Consider the following 21,848-nt stretch of genomic DNA (forward strand, 5'->3'; position numbering starts at 1 on the left):
AAGTGATTTTTAAATTTGCTTTCCTTTCTAAAATAGTTCAGCTTTGGGGGGCACTACTTTTCCCTTTAATCCTCTGCCCCTGTTTCTTTCGTGTGAGTGAAACGACTCTCCCGTTTATCCTGAACAACCTCAGACAGAACACTGATACGGTGTTTTTCTACCCTTTTATCAGCTGTAGGGTCTGGGTCTGGGTTGGTGTCTGCCTCCTCCTACCTCCTTATCCCCCTTTAGGGGGCTGTACGAAGTGGATGTCACAGGGAGTGGAATTGGAGGACACTGAGTGGGGTTTTGTGTGTGTGTGTGTGTGTGTGTGTGTGTGTGTGTGTGTGTGTGTTTTCTTAAGTCCGCGCGTTTTGTTAGCGGCGCTGAGTGAAAGAGGAAAGAATAGTTTCTCCGGTTCCCCAAACAAGACCAGAACTCACTTTTCTCAAGGTACATAAGTCTGCGCTGGGCTGAGCCTTCCAGCCTGGGGAATGTATGTAAGAGAATTTATGGACAAATCTGTGTCCCGGCTTTGTGCTTCTCCCGAATCAGCTTCGTTTGGTTCCTTGGTAAGTGACAGGCAGACACAAAGGCAGGCGCAGGCCCGGGGAGGGGGCGGGAGGGGGTGGGGAGCGCAGCGTTGAGAGTTGCAAGACTGCAAGGTCAGGGGCGCCGAAAGAAATGAAACCCAGTCCCAGCAAAGAAGTGAAGAGCAGATTTGTAACAGTCCCATCCAAATTTCTCTTTTGGGCTCTCTCTTTGGTCTTTCATCTCTCTGCCTTTCTCTCTGTGTCCCCTCTCTACTCTTTTCTTCTCTCTCATACATACACACACACACACACACACACACACACACACACATACACACACACTCCTCGCATCTTGCTGAATCTTTTCACTGGGACTGCTTGTCTAGTTTTATTAAGCTAACACGGTTTCTATGGAGAGTTTTCTACCTATGACATAATAAAGTGTGGCCTAGATAGACTCCTGGAAGGGCCGAAAATGAAATATAAGTGTTACTTGCTGGTGATTCCCCTCATGATATACTTTTAATTACACCGAGTGAGTTCTCCCTTCTTCATCTAATGTTTGGGAATTGAGAAAAGGCTTATTTTCCAGCGGTAAAATTTAGTGAAATATTTATATATTTTACCTGTTTAGGGAGTGGAATAATATTCATGAATTTAATATCTCAAATCACACATTGTGCTTTTTCGCCTTCAATCAGGGATTATAATGGGAAACCCACATGCAAAGATATTCATCAACAAATGATCCAACATAGAAATAAGATTGTATCTTAAGGGAAGTTGGGATTCACAGAGAAAAGACATTGGTTTGGTTTGGTGTAAGACTGGTGGTATTGCTACCTGGCTAATGAAATCATTATATTTGCATTTTAATGGAAAGTTGAAATACTAAGGGGAGTTATGTTCTTTTACATGTTTGTATATGTGCTTAATAATGTTTGGAATAGAATATAAATTTAAACACAATAAATATTGATTTTTTAAATGTTAAGCAGAGAACTGTTAGTGAAGGGTTGGATAAACTGAAGTTTAGAAGACAATTTATAGGATTTAAAAAAGAATAGAAGGAAAAACACAATAACAGACATTTCTCCATAAGTCGAATTTGCAGAACTATTTGTCCTTGATAGTTCACTTTGTAATTTTCTGTTTTGATCTTTGTTAATTTCGTGTAGTTAAGTTTGCTTTAATCATTGATACGCGGGGTTCTTTCACATGATTACAAGGGAGAAGCATTACTTATCTCTGTGGAATAGAAACGGTTCATTGGTTAGTTCTTATTTGTCAAAAAAAAAAAAAAAAAAAACCACTTAGGATTTTACCATTAATGTTGTTCATGGTAAACTATCGAGAAAACTATGGTTAATTATTCCAGCAATTCAGAATTGAAAACTATTCCTTTTGCTAACAGACTAGTATTTACTTTTTGGGGACAACTTTTCAAATGTGGTATATACTGTCTTCAGGCTATTCAACTAATAATGGATGCAACATTTTCCACTCAATAAATAAGAATAACTACATTGGTTAATAAATTTGAATATGAAGGCTTGTTTTTTCCTGTCATCAAATTTAGATTCTTGTTATTTTGTGCATCCTACTTTTATGCTGAAAATAGCTGCTAATTAATACTGTATAAAGTATTTCAGTGATTATAAGGAAGAGATGTGTGTGTTAGTCACCCCTGTGAATAAAAGTAACATCCTTTGTTGGAAAAGAGAAATTATTTTAATAAGTATGGGATAGTTTACAATAAAAGACATAACCTCGGTTCTTTCTTGTATGTGATCGTACTACCTAGGTACCTGCTCCAAAAATTCCATAGGACTGTCTTGGGTTATTGAATTTTAGGAGCATGATAATGGACAATAACAAGATAGATAGCTTTTCTTAACTATGACGTTGTTTTGCTTGTTTTCTTATTGAACTAATCATTAATGAGAAATTAACTTGCAGTGAGAGAAGTCCCTTCCTTTGTTTAAATTGTCATATTTGCCAAACTCTTCTTAAGGCTTTAAGTAGGTCTGATGTGCCAGTTTATGCCAGAAGCCAGAGGAATTGATATGATTTTGAGGCAGTGGCACATGGTCCTACTAGACATTGGCAAGTGAACATCACTTCCAGAACAAGTGAAGTGCACCTGCCAAGGAGTTGTTATGAAAGAATTCCAAAGTCCTTACTGGGCACTGGTCTTGTATTAGGTAACAAAAACCAGAGTTAATGTTTTAGTTTCACTTGTTGAAGTTAAAAGTTCCCTATCAATTCTTCTAAGACTCCACCCCTAAACAATGTTATAAGTCAAATGTCACTATTGAAATGTATTTCCTTATTTGCTGACCTCATTAAGAAGCCCTTCTTATGATTCATAGGCACACCTCACAGAAACTCTATTTTCCATCATGCCCAAAGTCTGAGTAGGTAAATTCTTATGAATTCTTATGAAATTACCTTGAAATAAAATATCTTCAAAAGTTATGGATGCTTTACATTGTATGTCAGTATTTTAGAATATCTAACATTTATAAAATATTAGATCTACATTTTGTGCTTTAATTGCTTCTAATGCAAGTTGTTTTTATTGTTTTAATAGAATTTCATAGTCATATCTGGGAATTTCAAATTGCTGGAAAGAGTCATCTTTGTTTTATAAATAACCATATAGATTGTTTTAATGTAATTGTTTCCTACCTTGGGAACAGGCTAAAACTTTGGACCAGCTGTCAGTATTTATTCATCAGAATAACACTTTGTCAATGATTATTCTACCATTGCACAGTAGTTCTTAAGGATAGTAATGGTACCAAAGCCAGCAGCAATAGAATATCTCCCAAGCCAACTTTACAATTGGAGCCTTAACTGTGGGAAAGACCAGTTGCCAAGTAGAGCTGGTGGATATCTGGGAAACTGTGCTGAAGAACACAACCACAAATGATTTTGCCAAATATACAGTATTTACTTGGTCTAGATCTCCAATTTCTATTTCGACTCACTGCCAAAACTGACGGAATACTGCGACATTATTGAAGGAGGTTATGCAGTACATCTGTTGGTTTGGTGTATAGTAGGAGAGAAGGGTTCCAGGAGGGAAAGGGGAAAGTGAGAGCATGTTAATCACTATGACTGCAATCCAAAAAGAATTATGTATATCTGCGTATTTCCAGCATTATTTTTGTCCTATATTGTACATTGCAGAAACTTGCTGACTTAAAGTAGATATATAATCTTTTTCTCAATAGAATAGATATTTGGTTGTCCATTCCAAATAACAAATTTTGGATGGACGTGGTGTCTCATGCCTGTAATCCTCCCACTTTAGGAGGCCAAGGTGGGAGATCACTTGAAGCCAGGAGTTTGAGACCAGCCTGGGCAACACAGCCAGGCGCCACTCTCTACAAAACATTGAAAAAATTAATGGGGCATGGTGGTACATTCCGGTAGTCCCAGCTACTCAGGAGGCTGAGGTAGGAGGATGGCTTGAGCTCAAGCGTTCTAAGTTACAGTGAGCTATGATCACACCACTACACTCCAACCCAGGCAACAGAGAGAGACCATATCTCAAACAGTAACAACAACAGCAAAACCAAACAAACAAAAAAGCACATTCTATCAGCTTTGATTTATGTTTTCTTCATTTGTAATGGCATGTAGTTAAATGTGTCATGCTTCAAAAAGAAGAAACAGATAGTAGATGGATTTTCAATATAATATATATTACATATGTTATATATTTTCAATATATAACATATGTAAAAATAAATTCAGTGATAATATCATCCTACCTGCAGTTTAAGAATTCAGAACTCAGGATGGGTGTGGTGGCTCACTTTGGGAGGCAAAGGCAGGAGGATCACTTGAGGCCAGGAGTTCTAGACCAGCCTGGACAACAAAGTGAGATAGCTGTCTCTATTCAATAAAAAATAAAAATAAAAATAAATTCAGAACTCAATGCTTTATACTCACTGAAAGTTGTTCCTCTAAACTGACTTGAAAGCATGTTCCAAATAAACTGAGAATTAAAGTAAGAGACGAGGCCGGGTGCAGTGGCTCATGCCTGTAATCCCAGCACTTTGGGAGGCCAAGGCACATGGATGACTTGAGGTCAGGAGTTTGAGACCAGCCTGGCCAACATGGCGAAACCCCATCTCTACTAAAAATACAAAATTAGCTGGACACGGTGGTGCACACCAGTAATCCCAGCTACTCGGGAGGCTGAAGCCTGAGAATCACTTGAGCCTGGGCGTGGTGGCTCATGCCTGTAATCCGAGCACTTTGGGAGGCCGGGACAGGTGGATCACCTGAAGTCAGGAATTCGAGACCAGGCTTGCCAACATGGTGAAACCCCGTCTCCACTAAACATACAAAATTAGCCTGGTATGGTGGCACATGCCTGTAGTCTCAGCTATTCTAGAGGCTGAGACAACAGAATCACTTGAACCCTCCAGGAGGGAGAGGCTGCAGTGAGCTGAGATGGCTCTGCTGTACCCCAACTTGGGTAAGACAGAGCAACTCTGTCTCAAAAAAAAAAAGTAATAAATAGGAGAAGAATAAATTGGGATGAAGTGTTTTTGAAGGACAGTCTAGGATATAAAATGAACTGGTTGTTTGACTGAAAATACTACAAATATTTCTTTCACATTGCATTGCTTTTTTGTCTATTGGAAGGTAGGCACTGTTTTCTATGTCTTTCTATTCCCTAATAGAATCTACTATTGACCTCTCAGTCAATATTTAATGGATGATATAGAACTAGTGAAAAACCATACAATTTAACTAGAAAAAAAAGTATAATCTATTTTCTTTTCCTTTTTTTTCCCCCCGAGATGGTATCTTGCTCTGTCACCTAGGCTGGAGTGCAGTGGCGTGATCTCGGCTCACTGCAACCTCTGCCTTCCAGGTTCAAGTGATTCTCCTGTCTCAGCCTCCAGAGTAGCTGGGATTAGGAGCGTGCCTCACGAAACCTGGCTAATTTTTCTGTTGTTATTAGAGACAGGGTTTCACCATGTTGGCCAGGCTGGTCACATACTCCTGTTCTCAAGCGATCTGCCTTCCCCGGTCTCCCAAAGTGCTGGAATTACAGGCGTGAGCCACCGTGCCCCGTATAATCTATTTTCAATGTATAAGAGGAAAATAGTGTTAGGTGTCTTGGTTACGGTGATGATGGTAGGTGTGTTTTCCTTACATTTAATTTCTATAGGCTATGGCAGTTGCCCTATAAAAGCCACCCATTTTAAGTGCAAAAGTGAATAGTTTTCAGTAAACTTATATGGGATCATATATTTTTAATTAAAATATTTATTGAGATAATTATAGATTCATATGCCATTGTATGAAATAATACAGAAAGATTCCACATACACTTGCTCAATCTCCCCCAGTGGCAACATTTTGCAAAACTATAATATCATATCACAACCATGATACTGACATTGATATGGCCTACTAATCTTATTCAGATGTTCTCAGTTTAACTTGTACTCATTTTGTGTGTTTTGTTTTATAGCCTTTAATCACATGATCACATATTTTTAAGCCTTTTTTTCCTCAAAACAGAGAAGTTTAGCACAGAGGTTTAGCATCTTATCAATCGTGTGATTGTGCTATTATGCCATATTAAAATGTGTGTCAGAATATAAGTTTTTGTTTTCTTAGAAGTCCTTTTTTTGATAGAATGGCCCTTATGTTAAAAATATTTTAAGTTGCTTTGTGACATTGTAAGTTGATGTCATTTAATTCTCATCACAACCCTAGAGATAGGTATTATTCTTATCCCTGTTTTTGAATGAGGAAACTGAAGCCCAGTAAGGTTAAATAACTTCCTTAAGTTCATACAGCCGATATATGGCTTAGGCTTAGCCAGCATTTGAGTTAAGCAGTCTGTCTCTAGTGCCAAATCTTTTAATCACTATATTATACTTCCTCATTATCATTGATAGTTATAAAAGTATATAATGTGGACTATGTAGAGCAAGTCATAAAAGGAGATTTAAAATGCATACAGTTGTTCACATAAAAACTTGTAGCCAAATGTTCATTACAACATTATTAATAATGGTAAAAAATGGAAGCTACCCAAATGTCTATTAGGTCATGAGTGAATAAACAAATTCTGGTATATCCATACAGTGAAATATTATTAAGCAATATAAAGGAATGGATTATTGATAAATGCTGTGACACAGGTGAATCTGAGAGGCATAACAAAGGCCACATATGATATGCATTCAATTTTAAGTAACGTTCAGAATAGGCAAATCTAAGGAGACAGAAAGTTAGCTAGTTATTACTAGGGGCTGGGGTGGGAGGGAGGTGAATGCTGATAAGTATGAGATTTCTTTTGGGGATGATGAAATGTTCTATAATTAGGTAGTAATGATTGCCCAACTCTTTGAATATGCTAAAACCCACTGAATTACATGCTTTAAAAGGATGAATTTATTGTATATGAATTATATTTCAAAAAGCTGTTGTTATAAAAATGAATATAGTTGAGTTATTTGATTTATGTTATGTCAGAAAATATCTTACATCTCATTCAAAAGAAATGCAGGAACTGTTTGGATTGAATGAGGCTATGCATATCTTTCTAGGAAGATGGCATTAAGAGTTTTATTATGCCTGTAATCCTGGCACTTTGGGAGGCCAAGGCAGGAGGCCAGGAATTTGAGAATAGTCTGGACAACATCCTCTTATAGATGAGAAAGATACTTAATCACTCAAAAGTTGGCATTGTGTTTCGTGTTAAAAATAGCCTTTAGAGCTTATATGGGAAGATTCAATAGATAGTGATAGGTTATATGACTTGGTAAACAGGACTTAATATATAGGTACAAGAAACTTTTTCAGATGTCTTTAGTTACCTAGCCATTCAGTTCAGGGGATGTAACCTGAGTGTTAAAAGGAATGTGACTGGGCACGGTGGCTCACACCTGTAATCCCAGCACTTTGCCAGCCCATAGTGGGTGGGTCTCTTGAGCTCAGGAGTTGGAGACAAGCCTAGGCAACATGGCAAAACCCCATCTCTACAAAAATGCAAAAATTAGCTGGGTGTGGTGGCACATCCCTGTAGTTCTAGGTACTTATGGGGCTGAGGCGGGAGGATGGCTGGAGGCTGGGAAGTTGAGGCTGCAGTGAGTCATGTTGGTGCTCCCACACTTCAGCCTGGGTGACAAAGTAAGACCCTCTCTCTCAAAAAAAAAAAAAAAAAAAAAAGGGAATATCTATAAAAATTGCTGTTCTTGTTTGAATTGCTACAAAGTGCGGTTTAATCTAGAAATAATAACAAATTACTAGATTTGGGGGGTATTAATGTCTTACCTGTGCGAAAACAGAAGGGCAATGCAGGGCAGAGAATAAACTTCAAAACTTTGAGTTTGTTAACCGTTTATATCTCCACTTGTCATGTTTCAGATCTTAAAATTAAAATGGGAAAGTATCTCATAGGGTTTAAGCAAGTGACTCGTTTTCTGTTAACTGATATTGTGACATGTTGAAGATGTAAAATAAGGTTGAAAAGGGAATTGCTCTGCAGCAGTCTTCATAATGCCAGGACAAAGTGAGAAACAGTTAAGGCCCGAATGATGATGGCTCTCCATCTTTGCTACGCATGGCCGCAAGTATTTACAAATACCAGCAGAACTTCTACAAACCACTTAATAGTAAAATGAGTGCAGATTTTTAACACTAGTCCCTATGAAACTATGACTTGTAGTTTTGGACACACAGGGTGAATAACTTGGGGTTGATTGTATTTGAATTTCTAATCTTATGTAATTCTAGATACCAGACATTCTTGTTTTGCAATGCTTCTCTCTCTTTTTATTCTCATGAGAACGTTGGGTTGCAGCCAGTTGGATCCCATACCTTGGGACCATGACTGATAACCAGAATGGAGAAAATTCACTGATCTGGAAACGTTGAGCTTTAGGCTAAGGTTCAGAGACATATTTAAGATAAACATATGATTGTACCCAATAAGGAAGTATATTGTCTTTATATAATTGTTATGATCACTTTTTCAATGAGTAACTATAGAATTTTGTTTTTTAAGAGTATGATCATAGCATCTATTTGTAGATTTGTTGAATATGTGTGACAAGCCCAAGATAGATGCTCATGTTAGACCCCTCAAGAAGATGGTGTAGTGATGGTTGGTGTAGTGATGGCAGTAAAATATAATTTAGGTTCTGTTTTCATTACTGGAGAAACGAGTAGCTTACTTATCTTCACCCTCTCTTGTTTTTCTTAAAACTTTATGAACCACCTCAGCTGACTATAAATTTTTGTACTAGTATCTCTATAATTCTAAAAAAGTTGTTCACAAGTTTGAGTGTAGTACTTCATCTTTGCTTTTTAACGCACTTCCAAAAAATGTAAATCTGTTCTCACATATTAGGAATATTTTGATTTGTTGTTAATTTTTAGCTTTGCTTTTTATAAGTAATTTATACGGAAGATACACCATATTCAAAAGAAGAAAAATGGGCTGTGAATTTTTGCTGATGTACTACTCTCTTCAAAGGGAATTGCCTATGTTCAGGCATAGAAATGTAGGCAGTCTGACATTTAGGTATGCCGTGTAGAGTATTGATATTTTTAATTTGCTACTTTTAACATTTTGAGATTTGTCACAGTTTGTTCTGTGGGTGGGTAAAAGTAATGGTAATTTTAATTACAGTTGTCGTGCCTCATTAGCCATTGCTAAAACCCGCCTTACCAAATCACTTATTTTCTTGATGCAGTGTTAAATCTAGCTTCTATGTCCACATTATACATTAATGAGAGCATTCATCCATCTCTCAAATGAGTTGTTATTATAGTAGTTTCTCCTGAAATAGATAATGCATTAAAAAAGAAAGAAAGAAAGAAAGAAAGCTTCAATAGGGATAATGAAAGCCAGATAACATAGCATGGTATCTGAGTTATTCTTCCTGTTTTTCTTACCTGGCTGCACTAAGAAGGGCACTCATTAAAAATTACCATGATTATTAGTTGTGCTGCCTCTGAAGTAGAGCACCAGAATTTGAGAGTAATACAGTGATACCACACCCAGATTCTATCCATAATATACTGTCCTCGTCTTATTAATTTTTTAACCTGGTTGTTCTTTTAGCACTTTTCCTGCTTTTGTTTGAAGTCTCTTGCTTTGAAGTTATAGAATTTTTATATTTTCCATTGACTGTAAAGTTATCTCAGCTCTTTTATAACTTTTCATGATATTTGCATTAAAAGGATCACTTTTAGCACCCTGTAATTAGTTCAGATGATTATTAGCTTTTTGTTTGTTCTACTGTGTACTATACTATATACATCATAACAGAAGAAGAAACCATTTCTACAAATACAGTATCTGATAGTTCATCAAATCAGAGTGAACATCTTAAAACGTGAATTGAGTTATTAAAATATTCATTTATATTCCTATTTTAATATACCAAATGTAACTGATGAAAAGAAGAATACCAGAAGTGGGTACCTTTCAAAAATGAAGGAAGAAAAAATCTCACAACTAAAGATTCTTACCACATAAATTATTTATTTTAGTAAATAATTATTTTAGTACAAACAGATACATTGTAGCAGGAAAAAAACATACTTTAAACTTTGTCTTGTCAATTTTATCTTTCTTCCAATTTAGCCACTGAAATGTTTTTTTCTCCAGTGAAGTTATATTATCTACATTAGCTGAATGTAAAACAAGGTAGTACTTTACTTTTGGAGTTGTCTCCCACATTACAGCTTGTGGAAAAACACTGGCAGAAAGCAAAGCTAATAGACATTTTGCTTTTGGCTCACCTTATTAATGGCTAAGATTTAATTATGTATTTCTACTGAAAAGCAAACTTGAAAGAGACATTTGGTTAGTAACTGTGGGAACTAAAAATTTCTATTTTTTTTTTCTTTTATATTTTTTGGTAGAGTCTCACTCTCTTGCCCAGGCTGGAGTGCAGTGGCATGATCCTGGCTCACTGCAGCCTCCTCCTCCTGGATTCAAGCGATTCTCCTGTCTCAGCCTCCCGAGTAGCTAGGATTATAGGTGCCAGCCACCATGCCTGGCTAATTTTTGCATTTTTAGTAGAAACAGGGTTTTGCCATGTTGGCTAGGCTGGTCTTGAACTCCTGACCTCTAGTGATCCACCCACTTTCACTTCCTAAAGTGCTGGGATTACAGGCATGAGCCACCACTCCAACACCAACTTATTTACTGTTACAACTTATTTACTTTGAAACAATTTATTTACTGTTAAAAAAAAATGTGGTTCTTGTTTCAAATAAGAAATTTTATGGATGGATCAACTAATTTTTTTAAACATATATTGTAATTTTAAAACATTTTTATTAACATGTTTTTCAAGAGCATGGGAAATCTAGGGTATGGCATTTTAAAGTGACTTTAAAGACAATTCTTGGGTTTTGTTGAAGTCAGAATATTTTTAAAAATACATTGAGTTTAATTTACTACTGACAGTTTTTCTTCATTTATTTATTTATTTTTTTGGCATTGTTATAATTAGACATGCCTTAATCCTCAGGGTTTTTGGGAAACTCTTTATATTTAGGAGTTAAAAATTTAGTTGTTGACATTGAAATTTTTCTCTAGTATTGATAAGAATTCAAGTGTTTAAGGAATGGAGTTTACTTGTTTTCTGTTCACAGACCCACTGTAAAAGATATAATGAATGTAGATGAAGGTGAAATCTGAGATAGGAAGAGAGGTAAAATACTAATTTTTTTTTTCTTCACCCATGGAAAGCCATTGAATGCTGAGTGGGTCATGTTGTAATTTAATTGGATGTAAATTATAACTTTGTAAGTCATTTGCCTACTTAGTGTATATCTCTGGTTTTTATGTAATCCATCTCTCATATCCCAGTTTGCACTAAAGTAAATGAGCAAGCAAGAATAAGTCTTGCAAATAGAGGCAGTAGAAAGTGCATTCAGAATGCATTGCTGAAATTATAAAACTGATTCTAAATTGAATTAGGTAGAGCAGTTAATTTAGATTACAAGAAATGCAACAGGAAAAAAAAATTTCCAGTTCTTCCTCTTTTTTTTGGAGAAAAGAAAGAAAGAAAGAAAAGACAAATCACTCTTAGTTAGAGATAATTCCTTGACATCTGTATGATCATTTTTAGGGCCAAAAAATAGTAGGTTTCTCTTTGGAAATTGTAGAAGCTTTCTCTCCTTTCAGTTACCCGCGGTCACATCAACATTTGACACGTGGGTACCGTGCACGTGGCAGCACTATTTACAAACACTATCCTAGGATTCCAGAGACTCTTATGTAACAGTGGAGAGAGTAAGCTTTGAGTGTCTGTGGGCGGAGGAATCAACACAGTTTAATTCATGGTCAGCGAGCCCTTGTCTGGCTCTGATAGGGTCATGAACCAAAGATCAAGGTGTTTGGGTCAGGATCTTCCCTAACGCACGGTTTTCCTACAAAAGCCTCAAAAGCTGTGCCTAAATACAAGATTAATCTTTTTTTATTTTTATTTATTTATTTATTTTTATTTTTGTGAGACGGAGTTTCGCTCTCGTTGCCAAGGCTGGAGTGCAATGGCGCCGCGATCTCGGCTCACTGCGACCCCGCCTCACCGGTTTAAGCGGTTCTCCTGCCTCTGCCACCCAAGTAGCTGGGATTATAGGCATGCCCCACCACGCCTAGCTAATTTTGTATTTTTAGTAGAGAGGGGTTTTCTCCATGTTGGTCAGCCTGGTGGTGAACTCCCGACTTCAGGTGATCCGGCCGCCTCGGCCCCCCAAAGTGCTGGGATTACAGGCGTGAGCTACCGCACCCGGCTAAGATTAATCTTTTTATGCACTGCAGCAAACAGAACTAGTCATGCCAAATCATTTTTGTGATGTGGGGAAACGTGAGCAGATGATGCTTTGGATCTGATTATAATTCACAGTACCCTTTTTACCTGAGGTTTGCATACCTGCCTCCCAGCCTCACAAAATGCCTTTAAAAAATTACATCTTGGCCGGGCACCGTGGCTCACGCCTGTAATCTCGGCATTTTGGGAGGCCGAGGCGGGTGGATCATGAGGTCAAGAGATCAAGACGATCCTGGCCAACCCGGTGAAACCCCGTCTCTACTAAAAATACAAAAATTAGCCGGGCGTAGCGGCAGAAGCCTGTAATCCCAGCTACTCGAGAGACTGAGGCAGGAGAATCGCTTGAACCGGGAGGCGGAGGTTGTAGTGAGCCGAGATCGCGCCACTGCACTCCAGCCTGGGCGACAGAGCATGACTCCGTCTCAAAAAAAAAAATTTTTTTTTGATATTTGTAAGCATCTTAAAAAGCAAGAGAATTCATGAATGACTTCCCAAACTAAACAGTTGGAACAGAAAATACTCAAGAAAACTCTTGGTTAATCATGCTCTTTAGTATACTATTATACCTGTCTCTCCCCTTTCCGCATCCTCGGTAAATTCTCTCAACCTTCCTTCATTTTTAATTTCATATCAACACCTAGAACTAAAACAACAACAAAGCCTTAAGTCTCTATATTTAGGGGATGTGCCTTCTATCCCCAATTGATTTTTAGAGCTTTTCATTTATTTTTATCAATACAAAGCAAGTTGGAATTTTAAAAAATAAGGCATCAAGAATTTAAATGTCTAACCATGTGTATTTGGTGTATGTGTATTGGTGCTATTCATTAGCTGTAAGCAGACTGGTTTGAATATTTAAAGTATGAACAGAATTTGAGTTCTTTTTGTATTACATCTAAGGATCATTTGAGATGGATGTCATCATTGATTATCCAAAGTAGAAGGTTTCTTGCCTAACAAAGAATTGAAATTAGATCATCAAAGAATTAATTTATAGTTAATTGAAAAGTTAGCTCATTTGACTGCTTCTTTCATAGAATTTGTTTTTGTAATTACACTACCTTTCTAAAGATAGGAAAAATCAGTCTTTGAAATGTGATGCTATAAATGAAATATTTTTTAAAAATAAAGGATCTTTTTCCAAGAGCTAAACCAATCACCAAATCTGCTTTTTAAATTATTTTTGTTATTTATTTATTTATTTATTTTGGCAGAGTCTGCCTCTGTCGCCCAGGCTGGAGTGAAGCGGAGCGATCTTGGCTCACTGCAACCTTCACCTCCTGGGTTCCAGCAATTCTCTGCCTCAGGCTCCCGGATAGCTGGGATTACAGGCACTTGCCATGACACCGGACTAATTTTTGTATTTTTAATAGAGACAGGATTTCACCATCTTGGCCAGGCTGGTTTTGAACGCCTGACCTCGTGACCCAGTTGCCTCGGCCTCCCAAAGTGCTGGGATTACAGGTGTTTTTCTTTAAGTAATATTTGGTATAAGGGAACTTTATATTTGGCATAATTTAAATATTATCTGACCAAATCTTTTACATATAGAAACTCAGGTTTTAGCCATTTAACATCTAAAGCTGTTCTCATTTAGAAGAAATTACCAAAAGAGTGACTCATTTAACAATAAAATCTAAGGATAGATATTTTTTCATTCTGTTGCAGAGCAAAAACAGCCTTCTGGGTATGAAAAGATATTACTTCTTTAGTGTTTATCACTTATAATTTATTATTGTACATTTCCGATACATTGAATTAAGATATGGTGAGAGTAGGTTATAGATTTTTAAAAGTTCTTATTTGCTTGATTTATCTACTTGCTTTTTTAGTGCCGGACTAGAAATGATGTATTTCTCTCAATTATCCTCGGCCTAAATAGTAAAAGCTTGGGGGAAATTACTTATACGTGTACTTTTCCTGCACAGAGCAGAGCTGTAACTGAACACTCTTGAGCATTAACAAAAATCATCTTATCTTTTATTAGAACATTAATATTTTCCTTCTTTCTCAAACTTCTGTTTCACAGTAAATCATATATGGATATAAGCTGCAAGTGCTCAGAATTTGATTAAGGCTATAAGTTAATGAATTTCTGCTAAAAGGATTTAAATATAACTATCATTTGACTGTACTTTAGTTTCACTTGAAGGGGCAAGCATGCAATAAACATTGATGTATTCAGTGCATAGACTGTCTTCATAAAGATGCGACTGAGTGACAGTTGTCTCTGTATTATAAAATATCAAAATGGTGGATTGAATGTGATGCATACCAAGGAGCAATGTGGAAATTTTAGGCTGTTCATCTTTTTTCAGTTACTACTAAGTGTGTGTATGTGTTTTGAACTTTTCATATTTAAGCTGAATCCTCTTTGGGAGAAGTGGTTAAACAGACTATAGTAAAAGTCTCTGTCTAGAAATATTAAAACAAAAAAATACTGATGTCTTGCATTTTCCCTAATATCTTGAAGGTGCACAAAATCCTCGGGGTCTTTTGTATAAACTACTTTTATATGGTTCCTGTAGAAGACAGCTGAGGCACCAAACATACAAAAAACAACAGTTTGCTTGGTGATGATAACATTCGTGCGAGGGAGTTCTCTCTTGCATAGGAGTCCCAGGTTACCCTAATGCCTTCCCACATGGTCAAACACATGGAGCTTTCACATTTATACACAGCTCCAGAATTCTGAAGCCTGCAGTTGTTTAACAATGGGGTACAGGGATAAAGAGTGGTGTTTGTCTCACTAACTGTTTAATGACCTGGATCATGAATATTGATACAGAATAAGAAAGCACTGTCCTGACTGAAGGGGAAACATGGTAGATGCCTAAAGGAGGCTTTTCCCTGCCCCACATTGTTTATTTTAAACTATCATTACCACCTGAAAGGAACTTTTCACTTTGAACTTAAAATAGTAGCTTTTAACCCTGACAAGCAAATAAGCACTTTAGTATTTAAGAACCGAAGGTGACAAGCCCTGAGGAGTGTTACTGTCTTTCATAACCAAGCTGACTCAAACTCTTGTAGAAGCTAGTATAGTTACTTCACCATCTTTAATAACGTTGCTGCATACCTTCATAGAAACAGAGAGTTGGAGCAAGAGCTGCATTTTCTTGTTTTAAGTGTTTATCTATTATTTACATTTTATTTGTGAAAATATGCCATTCGTATTACATATAGAAATACTTTCCAAAACCACTATGTTTGTATAGAACTATTTTGCTTAACATTAGGATTCTGTTGAAGAGCCTCTATCTGCAATAATACAGGGAGAAAATCCCCTTTTGTGTGATAGATTAATGATAAAGAGAAAGAAAAGGTGAGAAGTAATTTTGGAAAATATGCAGTGATAAACTAGTGGTATTTATGAAGTAAACACCAGCAACTGTGCTTGGCATGGATAATTGTCTAAAAGGATGAGAAAAAAATGTAAAAATCAGGAGACTATAAATTTTTCAATTAATAAATTTTCTATCACAAATTATGAATGTTTAAAATATCTGTTTTAAACTCTTTTTCCTGCTTGTAACAAATTATCAGACTTTTTAATCTACCTTTTTTGAGCTTTTCATCTTTTTCCCTGAATTATAGATTTAATTCTGTGTATGTATGTGTGTGTTTGAATATATTTTTATATTTTAGATCTAGATTTGTAAACTAGAGCTGTTTCTATCTGCTTATAAGACACTGCCACCTGGATTGCCACCACCTTCACTGCAGTATTTCAGTAAACAATTCATCAAAAACATAGTTTATTTTCAAACATAGAATCATGGATTGTTACCAGCCGAAAGGACTTTAGAGACTCACTAACCCCATTCCTTGCATTCGCAAATGAGAAAACGGAGTCATGGGAAGGTAAAGTCAGTTGCCTCAAATAGCATAAAAGCCATATATATTTCTAATAATAGCTACTATTGATTAAGTTCTTATGTTGGGTTAAGTACCATGCTAAGCACTTTCCAGAGATTATCTAATTCTTACATCATCTATATTTTTGTTGGTGCTATTTCTCTCCCCACTTTACTAAGGAAGAAACCAAGACATGGGGTTAAATAACTTCTCTATAAATTTTGAATTATCTATGGCATCTCCCTATTTGCAAATCTCCATTGTCTCTTTGTTCATAATCAATGTAAATCAACTCTTAAACAGTTGTATGCCAACAAGCAGTTTGGTGTTTGGAGCTAGAAAGATTCAAGAGTGTGTATGTGTGTGTTCCACCTTTATTGAGGTATAATTGACAAGTAAACAGTCAACAAAACTGTGCATATTTAAGGGATACAATGTGGTGTTTTAATATACATATATATTGTGAAGTGATTTTACAATCAAGCTAATTCACACGTCCATCACCTCTCAGTCATTTTTTTGTATTTATGGTGAGAACACTTAAGAGCTACTCACATGTAGTCAAGGATACCATGCAGTACTAACTGCAATCACTATGATGTACATTAGATCTCCAGAATGTATTAAATATTCATCTGGTATAACTGAAGCGGTGCACCCTTTGACCAACCTATTTCCCCTACTACCCAGCCCATGGCAACCACCATGTTACTCCCTGCTTGTATGAGTTCGACTTCTTTAGATTCTACATGTAAGTGAGATCATGCAATAGGAAGATCTAGTTTAGAATCCTGCCTTTCCTTTTTGTTAGCTGTGTATGTCATACTCAGGTTGCTTTAGCATTTGTGAATCTGCTTCTCCACCTGTAAAATGAGAACAACTAATAATAATTATCTCTTGGATTACTGAGAGGATCAGATGAAGTAACATAAATAAAACAGCCAGCATGTTACTTGGCAAAATTGTAGTGATTGAATATTTGTTTACTCTTCAAGCATGTGTTGAGCAACTGTGTATCAAGCAAGAAGAAAGCCATCGTCTTTACCCTTCTGGAATATAGAGACTCAGGAAATAATCAATACTTTGATTTTTTTTTTAAAGCATAATGAGATGAAAATTAATAGGACTCATAGACTGGTCAGTTGAGGATTTTCCCAGGATGCTTCTAGCCTCTGCTCAAAAGGTGTGAGTTCCCAGTTGCCTGAACAGGTGCTAGAGTTGGCATAGCTTTCTCAGTATTGGGACCTGACAGGGAGATTGCACAAGTGTAACAGCACAGCCTCTGAAGATTGGCTCAAGGGGGAAGAGATGAAGGATTACTTCCATCCCTTTTATTGTTTCAATCAAGATATAAATTATGAGCTCATAGTACCATCCTTTCACTATCATCCTTTATTATCTTTATTAGATACAATGAAAGAATACAAGTTTGTCCATAGAAATATTAAACGATAGCAGGCATGATTTAGAAAGTACTAAGGACTGTAGATATTACTGGTTTTTCCTCTATTTTATATCATATTTTTAGGAAGAAGAGACAAAATTTTGGCATACCTTGCTTCAAGATAGATGATAGTCGGCTTGGTGTGGTGACTCACACCTGTAATTCCAGCACTTTGGGAGGCTGAGGCGGGCAGATCACCTGAGGTCAGGAGTTTGAAACCAACCTGGCCAACATAGCGAAACCCCGTCTCTACTAAAAAATACAAAAATTAGCCAGGTGTGGTGGCGGGCGCCTGTAATCCCAGCCACTCAGGAGACTGAGGCACGAGAATCGAACTCAGGAGGCAGAGGTTCCAGTGAGCTGAGATCGTGCCATTGCACTCCAGCCTGGGTAACAGAGGGAGACTCCCTCTCAAAAAAAAAAAAAAAAAAAAAGAAGATAATTGTCTTGGTGTGCTAATCAGGAGCTTCCTGTGAGAATGGAAATTCCTTACATGGCAGTGTCACAGAATTTTGGGCCCATGTGAAAGATGTTTTTGAGTGTCTCTTAAAATAGTTAATGGTTTAAAAATACATTATTTATATGTCAGAAACTGTTAGCTTTCATTGAGATTGAAGTTTCTTTGAGAACTAGGATCACATCTTGTATATCTATTGAATTTCCCACAATAATTATCATGCAAGCAAATGAATAGCAGACCCTCAATAACACTTACTGATTATTGCCATGTATAAGTTGGGATACTCTAGAGTACCTTTCTAAGTTTGCACTTAGGGAAATGCAGAACACAAAATGAAATGTTTGATTGGTTGCTTAGTTTCCACAGTGACTTTTCAAAATACATAGGAGTATGCTAACAAACAAACAAACAAAAAAACTATTTTAAATACTACAGTCATAAGTATGCCTTTATTATTCTTACCCACAAAAATACATTTGCTTTAAAAAATTATTTATCAGTGTCAGACCATACCTTTCTGAGTCTCCACTATGTAAGATGTGAAAGTTAATAGTCTTCAATTCCAGCTACTTTTCTTGCCTTCTGTGAACTCCTATATTCCATATCATTACTTCCTATTGCTAAATTTATAATATTTATATTCTGGTTTGCATCTATAGTTAATTCTCTTGTGCTTCATTTCTCAGTGCTAATTGAAGAAGAAAACCCATCATTTACAATGTCATGATTGTAATAAATAAAATTCACTGTAACACCAAGCAGTATGGTTGAACATGTAGAAAAGGAAAAACTGATCCTGTGACACTAAAACTTAGCTTATTCTAAGGATGCTACTTTAAGCATTAGGGTAAAATGGATTCCCTTTTGCTAAGTTCTTTCAGTTCCTCAAAATTATGCCACATTTTTGTTTCTTTCACATTTGGACTTAGATTTTCCTGTAAACATTCCAGTTTTCTTGAAATTTTTAATTGCATTTTTTGTTCTTGTTGACGGAAGAAACATTTCCATCATATCACAATGATTTTTTCCGATTTCTTAATTATACCATTTGATGAATGAAATACACTTTCTTCTTGAAGTCTGATTTTTCTGTTCTAATTTAGAGTTTCTTCTCATTTTTCTCCTAGCTATGTCCATTATTGCTTCAGTCTCATGTCTTTGTATTTGATTATTATTTTTCTTTTTACTACTGTTTCTCTTCTTAAAAAAAAAAAAAAAAACAGGTTTTTACAAATATTGTGCTGAGTCCTTACATGTCCAAAATACCTTTTATTTTTCCTCATAGTGCATTCATAAATTACTGTGATTAGAACCATAAGTTCAAAGTAATTTTTTCTCAGAACTTGGGAAACATTGGTACATTGTTACCTTTCATCTAGTATTGCTTATGAGATAGATATCTGATGCCAGTCTGATTTTGTCTTTCTTAGATAACTTTTTCCCCTATTCACATGTTTATTAAGATCTTTATCTTTTCACTTCTGAAATTCCTCCAGATATGGCTCTGTTAAAATGTATTCTTCTCAGGACTTGATGATTCTGTACAATCTGGAAACAACTGTCTTTATTTAGCTTTAGGTACTTTTCTTCCATTGTACCTTTGATCATTTCTTTCTTCTTCTTTTCTCCCTATCTTTATGAAACTCATGTTAATGGTGCATTAGAACTTGTGAACTGATTTTTCTTATTTCTTAAGTTCCCTCACATATTTTTAATCTGTTTATCTCTGAATATTTTATTTTCTCAACTTTTGATATTTTTGTTAGTTGAAATTTAATTTCCAAAAAGTCAATTTTCTATTCTCTGATGTTTCTTTTTAATGGTAGCCTATTTTGTGGCTCAAATTCTATAAAATATATTAAATTTTGTGGGAAAATTAGGCAAACAAAGAAAACTAAATTTTACCTAACTATATCTGAAAACAATATAACTAAAATTAAGAAAAGTGCATATATGTGTACACGTATACATACGTGTATATATGTGTACACATATGCTACATATACATGTAGTATATGTAGTATATGTGCATGTAATATATATAGTATACGTGTATATATGTATATACACATGTATATCTATATACATGTATATGTACAAAGACAAAATATGTATATAATAGTTTCACTGTACTTTATTAGCTCCCCTTTTAAAAATAATAGTGCTGGAGTTTATGATTGACTAATTTTCAGAACTTGGTGTGTATGGTTGTTTATTAAGCCCTCAATATTGTCATATAATGCTTTAGTATTACAGTGCCCAGGCAGAGTCGACTGTGCTAATAGTCCTAGCAGTAGAGGTTCATCCTGTACAGATCTAAGGTGTAACTATTTTCATTTCTGGGCCCTTGAAGATACTTTGCTAGTCTTCATATGTGTTACCTGTCTTGCTGTTCAATAACAGGTCATAGAAAATGAGATAAAACTTAAATGTCATCATTTTCCACTGCTTAGCAATCTTTAAAAATAAATATGAAACGCAAAAGGACATAATCTTGCCTAGCTTTAAGGAATGAAGGAAGCACTAGAAACAACAGAGAGAAAAGGAATAACCAATTCTCCAACACGTTCTGTTGACTCTACCTGTAAAGTATATTCAGGATCTGACTACTTCACACCATTTCACCAATTTCCATCTCTGTTCAAACCACCTTCATGTGTTACTTTGAAAGGTGCAGTTTCCCTGTCATGGGTTTCCCTGTTTCTAGCTTTGCTCCCCCTTCTTACCTCACTGTGGGTTTTTACCCAAACAAAAATTCAAGTGATCATTTAAAAATTAAGTCAGGTCATGCCTCTCCTCTGCTTAAAACCATTAATGGGTCTCTGTTTCACTCAGAATATAAGCCAAAGCCCTTTTCATGACCCACCAGTCTTCAAGTGAATTGGCTGCTATTTGTGTTTCTGATTCCATTTCTTGCCACTACTCTCCCTCATTCTATTCTAATTTCCTTGGTTTTCTTGCTATCCTGGCAACAAGACGAGCATCCTTTTTCCTGCAGGCCTTTGCACTTGCTGTTCCCTCTTCTTGGAGCACCCTTCCTTCAGAGAGCCACAGGTATTGCTTCTATCTTTCCTTCTAAAATCTCCTTGAGTATTACTTTTTCAGAGATAAATTCCTTAACCATTCTGTCTAACAGAACTATCACTCTTGACCTTGCCTTATTTTCTCTTTTTTTTTTTTAATTTTATTTTTTTATTTCCATAGGTTATTGGGGAACAGGTGGTGTTTTGTTACATGGGTAGGTTCTTTAGTGGTGATTTGTGAGATCTTGGTGCACCTATCACCCAAGCAGTATACACTTCACCCTACTTGTAGTCTTTTATTCCTCACCCCCTTCCCACCCTTTTCCCCTGAGTCCCCAGAGTCTATTGTGTCATTCTTATGCCTTTGCATCCTCATAGCTTAGCTCCCACTTATGAATGAGAACATACGATGTTTGGTTTTCTATTCCTGAGTTACTTGACTTAGAATAATAGTCTCCAGTCTTATCCAGGTCATTGCAAATGCCATTAACTCATTCATTTTTATGGCTGAGTAGTATTCCATCGTATAAATATACCACAGTTTTTTTATCTACTCACCGATTGACGAGCATCTGGGTTGGTTCCACATTTTTGCAATTGTGAATGGTGCTGCTATAAACGTGTGTGAAAGTATCTTTTTCATATAATGACTTTTTTCCTCTGGGGAGATACCCAGTAGTGGGATTGCTGGATCAAATAGTAGTTGTACTTTTA

At 36.2% G+C, this 21,848-nt stretch overlaps 1 protein-coding gene across 2 annotated transcripts in view; it reads left to right on the top strand.

The window, feature by feature from the left end:
* The window catches only part of TET2 (tet methylcytosine dioxygenase 2), a 134,376-nt gene that overhangs the window by 599 nt on the left and 111,929 nt on the right, over positions 1 to 21,848 (top strand). The gene's annotated exons all lie outside the window — the stretch shown is intronic.

This window comes from Rhinopithecus roxellana, chromosome 2 (genome assembly GCF_007565055.1).
Source record: "Rhinopithecus roxellana isolate Shanxi Qingling chromosome 2, ASM756505v1, whole genome shotgun sequence".
NCBI classification, from domain to species: Eukaryota; Metazoa; Chordata; class Mammalia; order Primates; family Cercopithecidae; genus Rhinopithecus; species Rhinopithecus roxellana.